Consider the following 10,996-nt stretch of genomic DNA (forward strand, 5'->3'; position numbering starts at 1 on the left):
CCATCAAGAATCACGCCCTCAACGCCCACCGAGACACAATCTCCCGCCACTGCATTGTCAGCAACACTAAGATAATAGGAGAGCACCCGACCACGCCGCCTGCGCCTTCTGGAGGCGTTACTCATATGTGAATTTTGATATTCACAAATAAGAAGATACAAATATTGATTGTTATCGAATATTAGACATTTTACTCTCAGGGTGGTCATATTTTACTCAAGGCCAGTGTTCGAATCCTGGCGGGGCAAATGCGGTTATCGGTTGTGAATCTGCTGAGGTACAGGTTACTCCAAAATTATAAGTGATTTCACAATTAAATATTTGTGGCTTAATAATAATATATGTTTTTATATGTATGTATACATATTATGTTCATTCATCAGTCTATAATAATAATTAGATTTGCCTTTGAAGGAAAACCGGAAATAAGTAAATGAGTTTTTAAAGATGGAGAGTTTATCCGTAGCATCGTTTACCGGATGAAAGTTGTCTTGTTCAAATATCCCGAGTTCTGGGAAGTATATTCAACCTTTTTCGCTGCCTAGATTATTCAATGCATAATTATTGCATTTTGAGGGAATGACCTGATTCATATGGAAACAACGATGTATTACACTGACACATTATTTTTTCGCGCATTTTCCGAGCTTTCCTATATTCCTAACAGGAGCCTTCGAGCATTTTTAGAATTCCACAGCCACGAAGTCAGTGGTAGGAAACAAAAAAATTTGACGCACTTGATAACTGCTTCAGTTAACCCATTTTCCTAATATTTCCGTTGGTTGCAGGATTCAGACTTGGATTTCATTTAGTGCAGATGGATATTACACGTTCTGTCAGTCATTGCAGAAATCGCACAGTCTTCAATATATGGAATATAATAATGGTACCTGGCTTCCTTTTTTAACAATGACGATGATCAGCAGTCTACATGAATTCTACTTTGCTTGTTATTGAAACATAACCATTCCTTTCTGTTTGGGAAACACGGGTACAAAACGTTCATCCTTATTCAGTATCAATACATTTCTAAGAGCTACACATGAAACGAAACGAGCAGCGGGAAGTAACTGATCATAATGAAATATCATACTGAGTTCTACACACGAATGAAACATGGGCATGATGATTTTTAAGGAAAAAAAAAACTTCAACATGTTAGGAATATGTAATTTCAATCAAACATTCAATGCATCCAGAATAAGTAATTCAAAATGAAGGAGTATACGTCACTTAAAAACGTATTTAAGCCACCTGAAGAATAATTTGTCAAAGGTTTTCTTGAAAACAATTCACCCTCGCATTAAAACCATAAACCTAAACAAGGAAGTCTTAAATCATTATTCAAAAAATGGTTCATAATAAAAATAATTGAACCCATTTTAAGAAAGTTATCTGAGGAAAAGTGCTCATAAACAAGTTAATTACTGCCTCGCATATAATTATATCAATTACTGAAGTTTTCACTTAACTTTTAGGAATAATGGGGCATAAGTGCAACAACTATGATCTAAGGTCAAAGAAGATTTTGATGATAAAATACTCAACTCTTACTGAGCCTGACATACATGACTAATTGCTCAAGTGTTAACGTACGTACACACAGACACACACACACTATCAAGAATAATTTTAAATCATGACTAAAGGGACGAAAATTGCAGTTTTGCTGGGAATCCGAGAATTTCGCAACCGAAATTGATTTATTTAAACATATGATTCATGGCTGTAAATTCTCAAAGTCACGGTACAGCAGCGAGACAGTCTTCCAACACGACCACCGCCCTCCCCCCTTATTTGCCAAAGCCTTCCCCTTGATCTATTTTAAATCCAATGATATGTTGTCCAAACAAATCAGGCAGACGAACAGGCAAACATTCAAGGTATTTAGAAGGACAAAGTGATGGACTCTACACATCCAAACAGTCGACCACTTGAGTGGAATGTGTGACTTTTGACGTTGTTTGCGAATACACAATATATGGTGCTATTCAGTCTTACTTCATACATTGTTTAAACTGTTTTCATAATCATTCCTCTTAACATGCTTTCTGTATAGGGGTAATCTTTTGTTGTATTTTAAGCTCTCACGTGATCAGAGGCTTTTACCAAAATTTTTAAACATTTCTCCCTCATAGGAATAGTCTTGGAGCTTTCTATTTCATGTTCCTCAACACAGGTGGAAGGGTCAGAGGAATCTTAAGAAACTCGCCAAGTTCATAACTGGAAAGTCGACTTCTGACTCCAGTCTTCCGTGAAACATTCCAGACAACGGAACCTCCACACAGCCGGAACACTAGATGCCCAAATCGGGACTTGGTAACAGGAAACGCCAGAGATGAGGAGGAACCGATTATCCTGTGAAGGAGAGTTTTTGGACATCACGAAAGAAATGAGGGTTCAAGGACGGATTCACTCTCTGGACTCTCTCTCTGCTATCCAAAATCTCTCTCTCTCTCTCTCTCTTACCAGGGTGTTTGCTGTTGGTTCTGAAACTCCCTCTCTCTCCCTTTCTAATAAATGTAATAAATGGGTGCCTTTTAGCCTGAAAATCTCTCTCTCTCTCCCTCTCTCTAACCAGGGTGTTTGCTGTTGGTTCTGAAACCCTCTCTCTCTCCCCCCTCTAATAATGGATGTCTGTTAGCCTGAAAATTCTCTCTCTCTCTCTATCTCTCTCTCTCTCTCTCTCTCAATCTAAGTGTCTGCTACCAGGCCTAAAGCCACCTGTATTAATATTACTCCAGCCAATACCTCGCTATATCTGGCGGTCCTATTAGGGATATCACCTTCAAAATATGTTAAGTCTTTATTTCAAAAACGAGTTCTTCATTGAATCTGCATCCCATTGAAAGAGAAACCAAACGGCCGTAGCAGCTGTAAGGAAACATGCATAAACATTTACTTACCGGATATGTATCACAGTTTCAGGAAAAATAGACCTTCGGGTATTCTTGAGTTGAATCGCATCTCCAAGTTAAGCCGGAGTAAAAATAGAATGAAAGCCGAAGATAAAACGTAAGGATACTGTTTTTGAGATTTCTTTCTTTTCACTGAATATTAAAACGGGAAATTTCTTTTCATAATTTTTTTGGGGGGTTTTCACAGTCTTCATTGAATGAAGTACGAAAAATATTCTGGTATATCATAATTGTATTTTGTTATCTATACTTTCTTTCATACAATAAAAAGATAAATATGGGAGAAAGTCTTATATTAAAAAAAGTTTGGAATATCTTAGATATCCGCATTATAAATGTCAAACATTCTCAGTCAATGAAAAGGCTATAGTTTGTATGGTGTTTTTTACGTTGCATGGAACCAGTGGTTTACTCAGCAATGGGACCAACGGCTTTACTGTCTTCCGAACCACGTCAAGAGTGAACTTCTATACACCAAAATCACATCTCTAACTCCTCAGTGGAATGCCCGGGAATCGAACTCGCGGCCATCGAGGTGCCAGGCCAAGGCCATACCGAACACGCCACCCAGGCGCTGAAAAGGCTATAGTGTACTTAATTAGAGCACTATGATAATTCCTCATCCAATCAGCACAGTTAAAAACTGAACAGTAATTCCTTTTTAAAATTGAAATGAAATTGAATGAAGTATCTTATATATATATATATATATATATATATATATATATATATATATATATATATATATATATATATATACAGACGTATGGAATTTCTGAAGATGTAATATTTACAGAATACTACTTCTTCCTCACAGAAAGTATTCCAATAACAAAAAGGTTCCATATGTAACCACGAGACTAACTGGATAGGATTAATGTTTCATTTGCCCAGATAAAAAAAAAATGTAATTGAATTAGTTCGATAAGTGCGCGAATTAAGTGCGGGTGAAATCCCCAGGACCTAAATTAGTATGACAGTCAGTAGGATATCTTCATAGTTCCTGATATTTCAGAAATTCAATAGTATAAAATAAAAGGGGGCAAAATGATCATACATTTACCTAATGTCCAGATCTTATTATAATTCGATAATGCAAAAACACCCTCTTGAATTTTCATGAATGGTAATCTAGTCTTAAATGGAATTCAAGTTAATGTACTTATTAAATGGACTCAGTTAACTGAATTAAGTCGTAAAAAATGAATGGTCGAACTAGAGACCCAATAAACCCAACAATGAACCCAAGTTGCTGGATCCGAACCCAGATGATCACTGAGTCTGTCCCTGATGTGCCTTTGTTACCCCAGAAGGAGGCTGTTATCGAAACTGGATAGCAAAGGGGGTTCCCGCCTAATATGGTGGGCAGGCACATGAGAGCAAAAGTGTGTGTGTGTGTGTGTGTGCGTGTGAGAGAGAGAGAGAGAGAGAGAGAGAGAGATATACAGCACCCACGTGTATTAGAATTCCAATTTTCCGGGCGACGCTAATCTCTCGTTCATTAACGATTGGGATCATGTTTGAATCGAGATCAAAGTCTGTTGACACTGTCTTGAGAGTGTTGCCACTTAGAAGAGAACGATAATATTGAGTCCTTGTATATACGACACGTATTCATGACACAAACTCGAGAAAATAGATATGTCCTTTGGCTGAAAGGAAATGCATTTTTTATGTAATTACCTGGTATCTGTTGGTCCGAGTGAGAATGTGGGATGTGGGAGTAGGAGCTGTGGCTATATATATATATATATATATATATATATATATATATATATATATATATATATATATATATATATATATATATAATATATATATATTATATATATATATATATATATATATATATATAGTTACCTTCCTTTATCTTATTCTACAGAACTTGCTGTCAATATAATCTACGAGTGTTTCGCTAGTTATCTTTGCCATTCCTTGTATGACTTTATCAATAAGCTATGATTCCGCTTGTATGTTGGTATTATAAAAGCTTTAGAATGTCATATTATTAAGCTTACCTTAATAATAATTCCTTAATACTACAACTTTTACTTTTTTAAATAAAAAAAAAAATAAAAAAAATTTTTTCGACGATTATTTGCTTCTATGTTGGTTTTATCAAACGATTTTCTGAGTATAATATAAAGCTTACCACCAAGGGACAAGATGAAAAATACTGAAATAGAACAGAAAAAAAGTAAAAGGGAGAGATCAAACTTATTTACTTTTCCCAAAAATCTGGATCTTATGAACATAAGTAAAGATCACATTAGAATAACAAAAGCATAGTGCATGTTTCCATAGGTTAACCTGCTGTTAGCTTCAGATGGTATGCCTTATTCAGTGTCCTATTGATAGGGTAACTGAGAAGACAGAGGTAAGCAATGAAGATAATATTAAGTAATTATAAGAAACGGTAAGAGGTCCGAATTGTATGTCATAACGAGATACTACCCTTAGCGCGAGTAATAAAGAGAATATTTTTTCGAATGATTAATGTGACGAATAAGCTCATATGCATGGCATCACAAAGCAATATACTAAGTAGATTATTAAATTTGGAGTATGTTAATAATGATCTAAGGACCGAAATCAAAACGGATAATTACATAACTGGAATAAATAATGATAATCAAAAGCTCTATAATTCACTTACTTCTTTTTATAAAATATACCTTCCGGGAATAATTAAAGGTAATCTCACCTGACCACTGATCATCAGAGAGAGAGAGAGAGAGAGAGAGAGAGAGAGAGAGGAAACATTTTAGATTTATTCGTGCCCACTGACATACATAGGTTGTTATTTATAAAAATTCCATGCAGTAAAAGAGAGAGAGAGAGAGAGAGAGAGAGAGAGAGAGAGAGAGAGAGAGAGAGAGAGAGAGAGAGAGAGAGAGAGAGAAGAGAGAGTGAGAGAGAGTAGATTATAATCTGCATTAGGTCATGAGGTCAGAGTAAAGGGGGAGATCAGTCCATTCAAAAATGAGCCTGATTGGACGGATTCCAGTCCAGGGCATCCTCCAGGGAGACAACCTGAATCCTAAATAGTTTTAGTCGATGGAGTTTATCAAGGATCGGATGAATTAGCAGAAGTCTCTCTCATCTGCATTTCAATGAGCCTTCTGTTTGTCTCCTCATCAGCAATAGCTATGCAAGTGCAATTTCACATTACACTTCTCTTGGAAACAGTCTCTGAACGTGTATTAAAATATTCCACATTTGTATTACGTATACTTTGTTATGCCTCTTTCCCCTTTCTGTTCTAGAAGTCATCCACAGCGGACATACATACATATTTACATACATACATACACACACTCACACAAACAAATATATGCATTTATATGTTATATATAATATGTACTCGTATTTTTGAGTGTGTATATACGTACGCATATTTTATATATATATATATATATATATATATATATATATATATATATATATATATAATATGCGTACGTATATACAGACTCAAAAATACGAGTACATATAATATATAACATATAAATGCATAACATACATGTATCTTGTATGAACCAATGCTAATGGCAATCTTGTTTAATTAAAAGAGATTAGGCATTATAATAGCATCGCCATCATGCAATGACTCACCAGAGTAACTTGAAGCGGATGGACAGGTGATATTTCTGAGGCAGATGTTTCGTCCTTTGACCTCAGAAACTGCGAATGAAATAGAGGTGGAATCTATTTGACCAACTAACTTCAGCAAAGGTTTAGATTTGATATAGATTTGCCATTATGCCAAGCATAATGGCAAAGGTTTGAAAGGTTAACAGGAGGAAAACCTCAAAGCAGTTGCACTATGAAACAACTGTTAGGAGAGGGTGGAAAAGTAAGATGGAAGAAAGAGAATATGAACAGAGGTACAGTAAAAGGAATGAAATTGACGCTGCAAAGAACCTTAAGTAATACCTACATTGCACCGAATGAGGTGCACTGACGGCGCTACCCCCCTACGGGTACTTCGTGAAAACGTAGCCTGAAATGTTGTGGAAGGTAGATTCAAGATATTCTTTTAGCTTAGGTTTTAGGTGTAACGGTATACATGAAGTACTAAGTATTTAAGAATGATTTATTCCCGCAAATATTGTATGCACTGATGTATGCAATAGAGTAGTACTGTTCTTTTTTATTATACTTATACTTAATGACTTTTGCAAAATAGGAAGATCTTAACCCATGAAGCTAGTAAAATCTTATGCACGATATTAAATCCTTGAAAATGTAAAATGTAAAAAGAGAAGAGAATAAGTGTTATGCCTAATGATTATGTAGACAGAGAGAGAGAGAGAGAGAGACAGAGAGACAGAGAGAGCTGAGTTTTGTAGCAAAACAAATATACAGAGGCTAACATGAAACTCTTCAAAGCCATTGTGTCAAATATTAGCATTAATATTGACATCACAAAGGTCCTGAACATAAATCAACCATGAATCATGGATGACTATAACTCCATAGAAAAACGTTTTGAAAGGACGTCGAATTCAGAGTTCATTAACCTGTAACTACTACTAAATAACGACCTTTTTCATGATTCACAATCTCTAAGTCGCACTAATATAAGATCGAATGTCCAAAGGCTCATTACCACATTGCAATTTCCTCTTCTGCCATTTCCGTTTGATCCCTCTGTAAATAGAGTTACTATCTTAAAGTATATTGGAGGACCCAAGTATGTCAGAGATCATTAAATAAGGACTGTAAAAATATATTTCCCAGAGAGATTTTATATTTGAGTTGTCATAATTAGTTCGAGCGAATGGGCATTCATATTGGGATAGGAACATTTTAGGGTTTAGTAGTTCTTGTTCTTTATAGTTAAAAAAAAAAAAAAAAAAATTTTCCAGCTTGATGTGTCAGTATTCATATTTATGTAGTTTTATTCACCAAGGTTTCATCAAGATTTCAAGAATATATCTATATATACATATGTGTAAGCTTGTGTCTGTGTGTGATAATTAGATGGTACTAAGCCTATCATAATAATCAGACAAGGAAAACGTGAAGTAAAAAGCAAAAGTAATAGGTTTGTTCCAGTGGCACTGTATGTGTATGTGTGTGTGTGTGTGTGAGAGAGAGAGAGAGAGAGAGAGATTACTAATTGTTAAGTGAACCCTATGCAGATTATGCAGCAATTAAGATATCCGGATTAAACTATCTATTCGTCATGTATCAAAATAAGGCGGGTTTAAAACATTTAATAATAATAATAATAATAATAATAATAATAATAATAATAATAATAATAATAATAATAATAATAATAATAATAATAATAATAATAATAAGATTAAAATGAAGTTTTATGACTATGATTAGCGCAAATCACGAGCTAAAAAATAAAAGCTACAAAATAAACAAGCAATTCAATTACTTTCGCAAATGACAAGTGCTGATTGATATCTGAGCATAAACGACAACACCCACCAAAACTTAAGCCCTCTGGATGAAGGGCTCCTCCAGGACGCTGGCTTAGTCTAATATCAAGAACAAGAGCTTGTATGAGTCGCCACACGAAAATCCTCAAGGTTGCCGGAAATATCTTGTGGTATTGGCCCTGCTCGTTAGAGTACCAAGCAGCCGTTAGTAACTTGAACCAGTAGGATTATGTATATATTTTTCTGGTATATATATATATATATATAAATATATATATACTATATAATATATATAATATATATACATATATATTTATATATATTATTTATATATATATATATATATATATATATATATATATATATATAATCTATATATATATATATATATATATACCGAAATTTATAAAAAGACTTCGTCTAGAAAAATCCTTTCGGAAGACGACGGCGGGCACCTTCCAGTAACGTAGATTTTCTGACGCTAGGTTTAGTACCATAAAATCAATGGGTCATAATGATTAATAATACTATTTGCTAAAATATTATATATATATAATATATATAATATATATATATATATATATATATATATATATATATAGTATTCACCAATCTATCTAATTATCATGTGTATATATGGACATATATACAGAAACATTTATATAAACTATGTGTGTGTCAGTACAACAAATATTCTGCTAAGACGGTCCACTGACGCAATCTTAACAACAAGTGTATTGGATCCTCTCTCTCTCTCTCTCTCTCACTCTCTCTCTCTCTCAGTGCGGAGGGGTGAATTATGCACTTAATGTCAGTCACCAGTTGGGCTCCTTACTAGTGTGGAGAGAGAGAGAAGAGAGAGAGAGAGAGAACGCTCGATGTAGGAGTCCAATGCACCGCCAAAATGAACGCCATCCAAACAGGACGACCTCGACGAAGAAAATTCTCCCAGGCTCCGTCGTTTACCCTCTTTTCAGGTGCATGATTGATTGACCTTTGGCTCTTAAAACTAGCGTCACAACATCACCTGCATGCCAACATAATTCGTCTAGTATGTGTTGACGAACTGGCAAAAGCTATTTTCTTCTTCTTTTTTTACCACCCAAAGCAAACAGATTTTTAATGCTCTGCAACAGATCAAAAGTTCAGCGAACTGCGCTGTCACATTTTTCAAACAAAAGGCCTCCCAAAAAGATGTTTGGTTTATAGAATTGAGGTCAAAGTCCAATTGGTTGGACTTATGAGGTCATTCAGCGCTGAAAGGGGAATGGACAGTAGGAAGGTTTGAAAGTTGTAACAGGAGGAAACCTAACAGCTGCACTGTGAATCAGTTGTTAGAGAGGATGGAAAGTCAGGCGGAAGAAAGAGAATATGAACGGAGGTACTGAAAAGAATGAAAGATGCTGCAGCTAGGGGCCAAAGGAACGCTGCAAAGAACCGGAAGTCGTCCTACGGTTGCACCACGTAAGGTGCACTGACGCCACTACACCTCTACGGGCTAAAAAGATGAGTTAATAAGATAGTGAATAATATCGAAAATGTGAAGCCATTTTTCAGAATGTTTTTGGGAAAAAATAGCTTACGCCATTCGTCAAACTGGGGACGAATTGATTTGATGAGAGTGGGAGAGAGACGGGGTGGGGCGGGGGCGGGGCGGTGGCGGCGTCGGGGGGATCAGCTGACTTCACTGCTGATTGGGGGCGGGTAGTGGCCTTGAGAACCGGGAGGTGGAGTTCGCCCACGAGTGAAATCCTGCAGTTCTATCAAAATTACAGGCTGAATTGAAGAAGCTGCTGTTGATTCCTGCCAGTGAAATGGATCTGAGCTCTGCTTGATTGCTTGTTTTGTCAGACGTTCTCTGTGTAGATCAGACAGCGCTGGATTTAATCTGTTGCTCAGTGAAAAACTTTATTATTTTTTTTTTTTTTTTTTTGACTCGCAGAAGATTTGAATGTTCGCGAATCAAGGATGTTTGTGCTTGAAGCTCTTGGAATTAAGAGAGACGATGAAAAAAAGCACTATGAACTAATCTAAAAGTTATAAATCTATTTGCATTAAAAAACAAACTATTATCTAAAAATTCATTCACAAGGATAAAATACAAAACAAACCGAGTAACGGAATAATATGAAAAATGTTGTTTTCGTCTTCTTATTTATTTATGGTTTGTAGAAATATTCGGCATTCCGTCCCTTCGGCTTCCTGGCTTCTGCTTTTAGTCCTTCGGCAAAAAAAAGGTGCATTCGGCATCCGGTGGCGGTGGACTTTAAAATTACTAGTGTTATGTTCTTTGGAAGGTTGTTTAAATTAAGTTAATAATGGCCTTTAGGCTTCTTTTACGTGAATGAGAGTTCTCTTTTTGAATAATAAGAATTATATATCACCACAGGGGGCATCAGGATTTTAGAAGTGATTAGGTTGGGAACCACTGCTCTAGATAAATTAAAACAAATGCCATGGAAATAGCTAAAATTTTCAATGGCCCGCATTCAGAGAAGATCTTCAAAATCATTGTTTTTATGCATCGCATAAACCTCCATTAAAAACGAGAGTTTCAAGGTATTCATAAAAAAATTAAAATTTTAGAGTTACCCAAGGAAAGATATTTTTTCTTAAACACCGATCTTCCGTATGCACATTATCTACAGTTCGATATAGGTCAATAATATTTTTGTG

Source organism: Macrobrachium nipponense, chromosome 27 (genome assembly GCF_015104395.2).
Source record: "Macrobrachium nipponense isolate FS-2020 chromosome 27, ASM1510439v2, whole genome shotgun sequence".
NCBI classification, from domain to species: Eukaryota; Metazoa; Arthropoda; class Malacostraca; order Decapoda; family Palaemonidae; genus Macrobrachium; species Macrobrachium nipponense.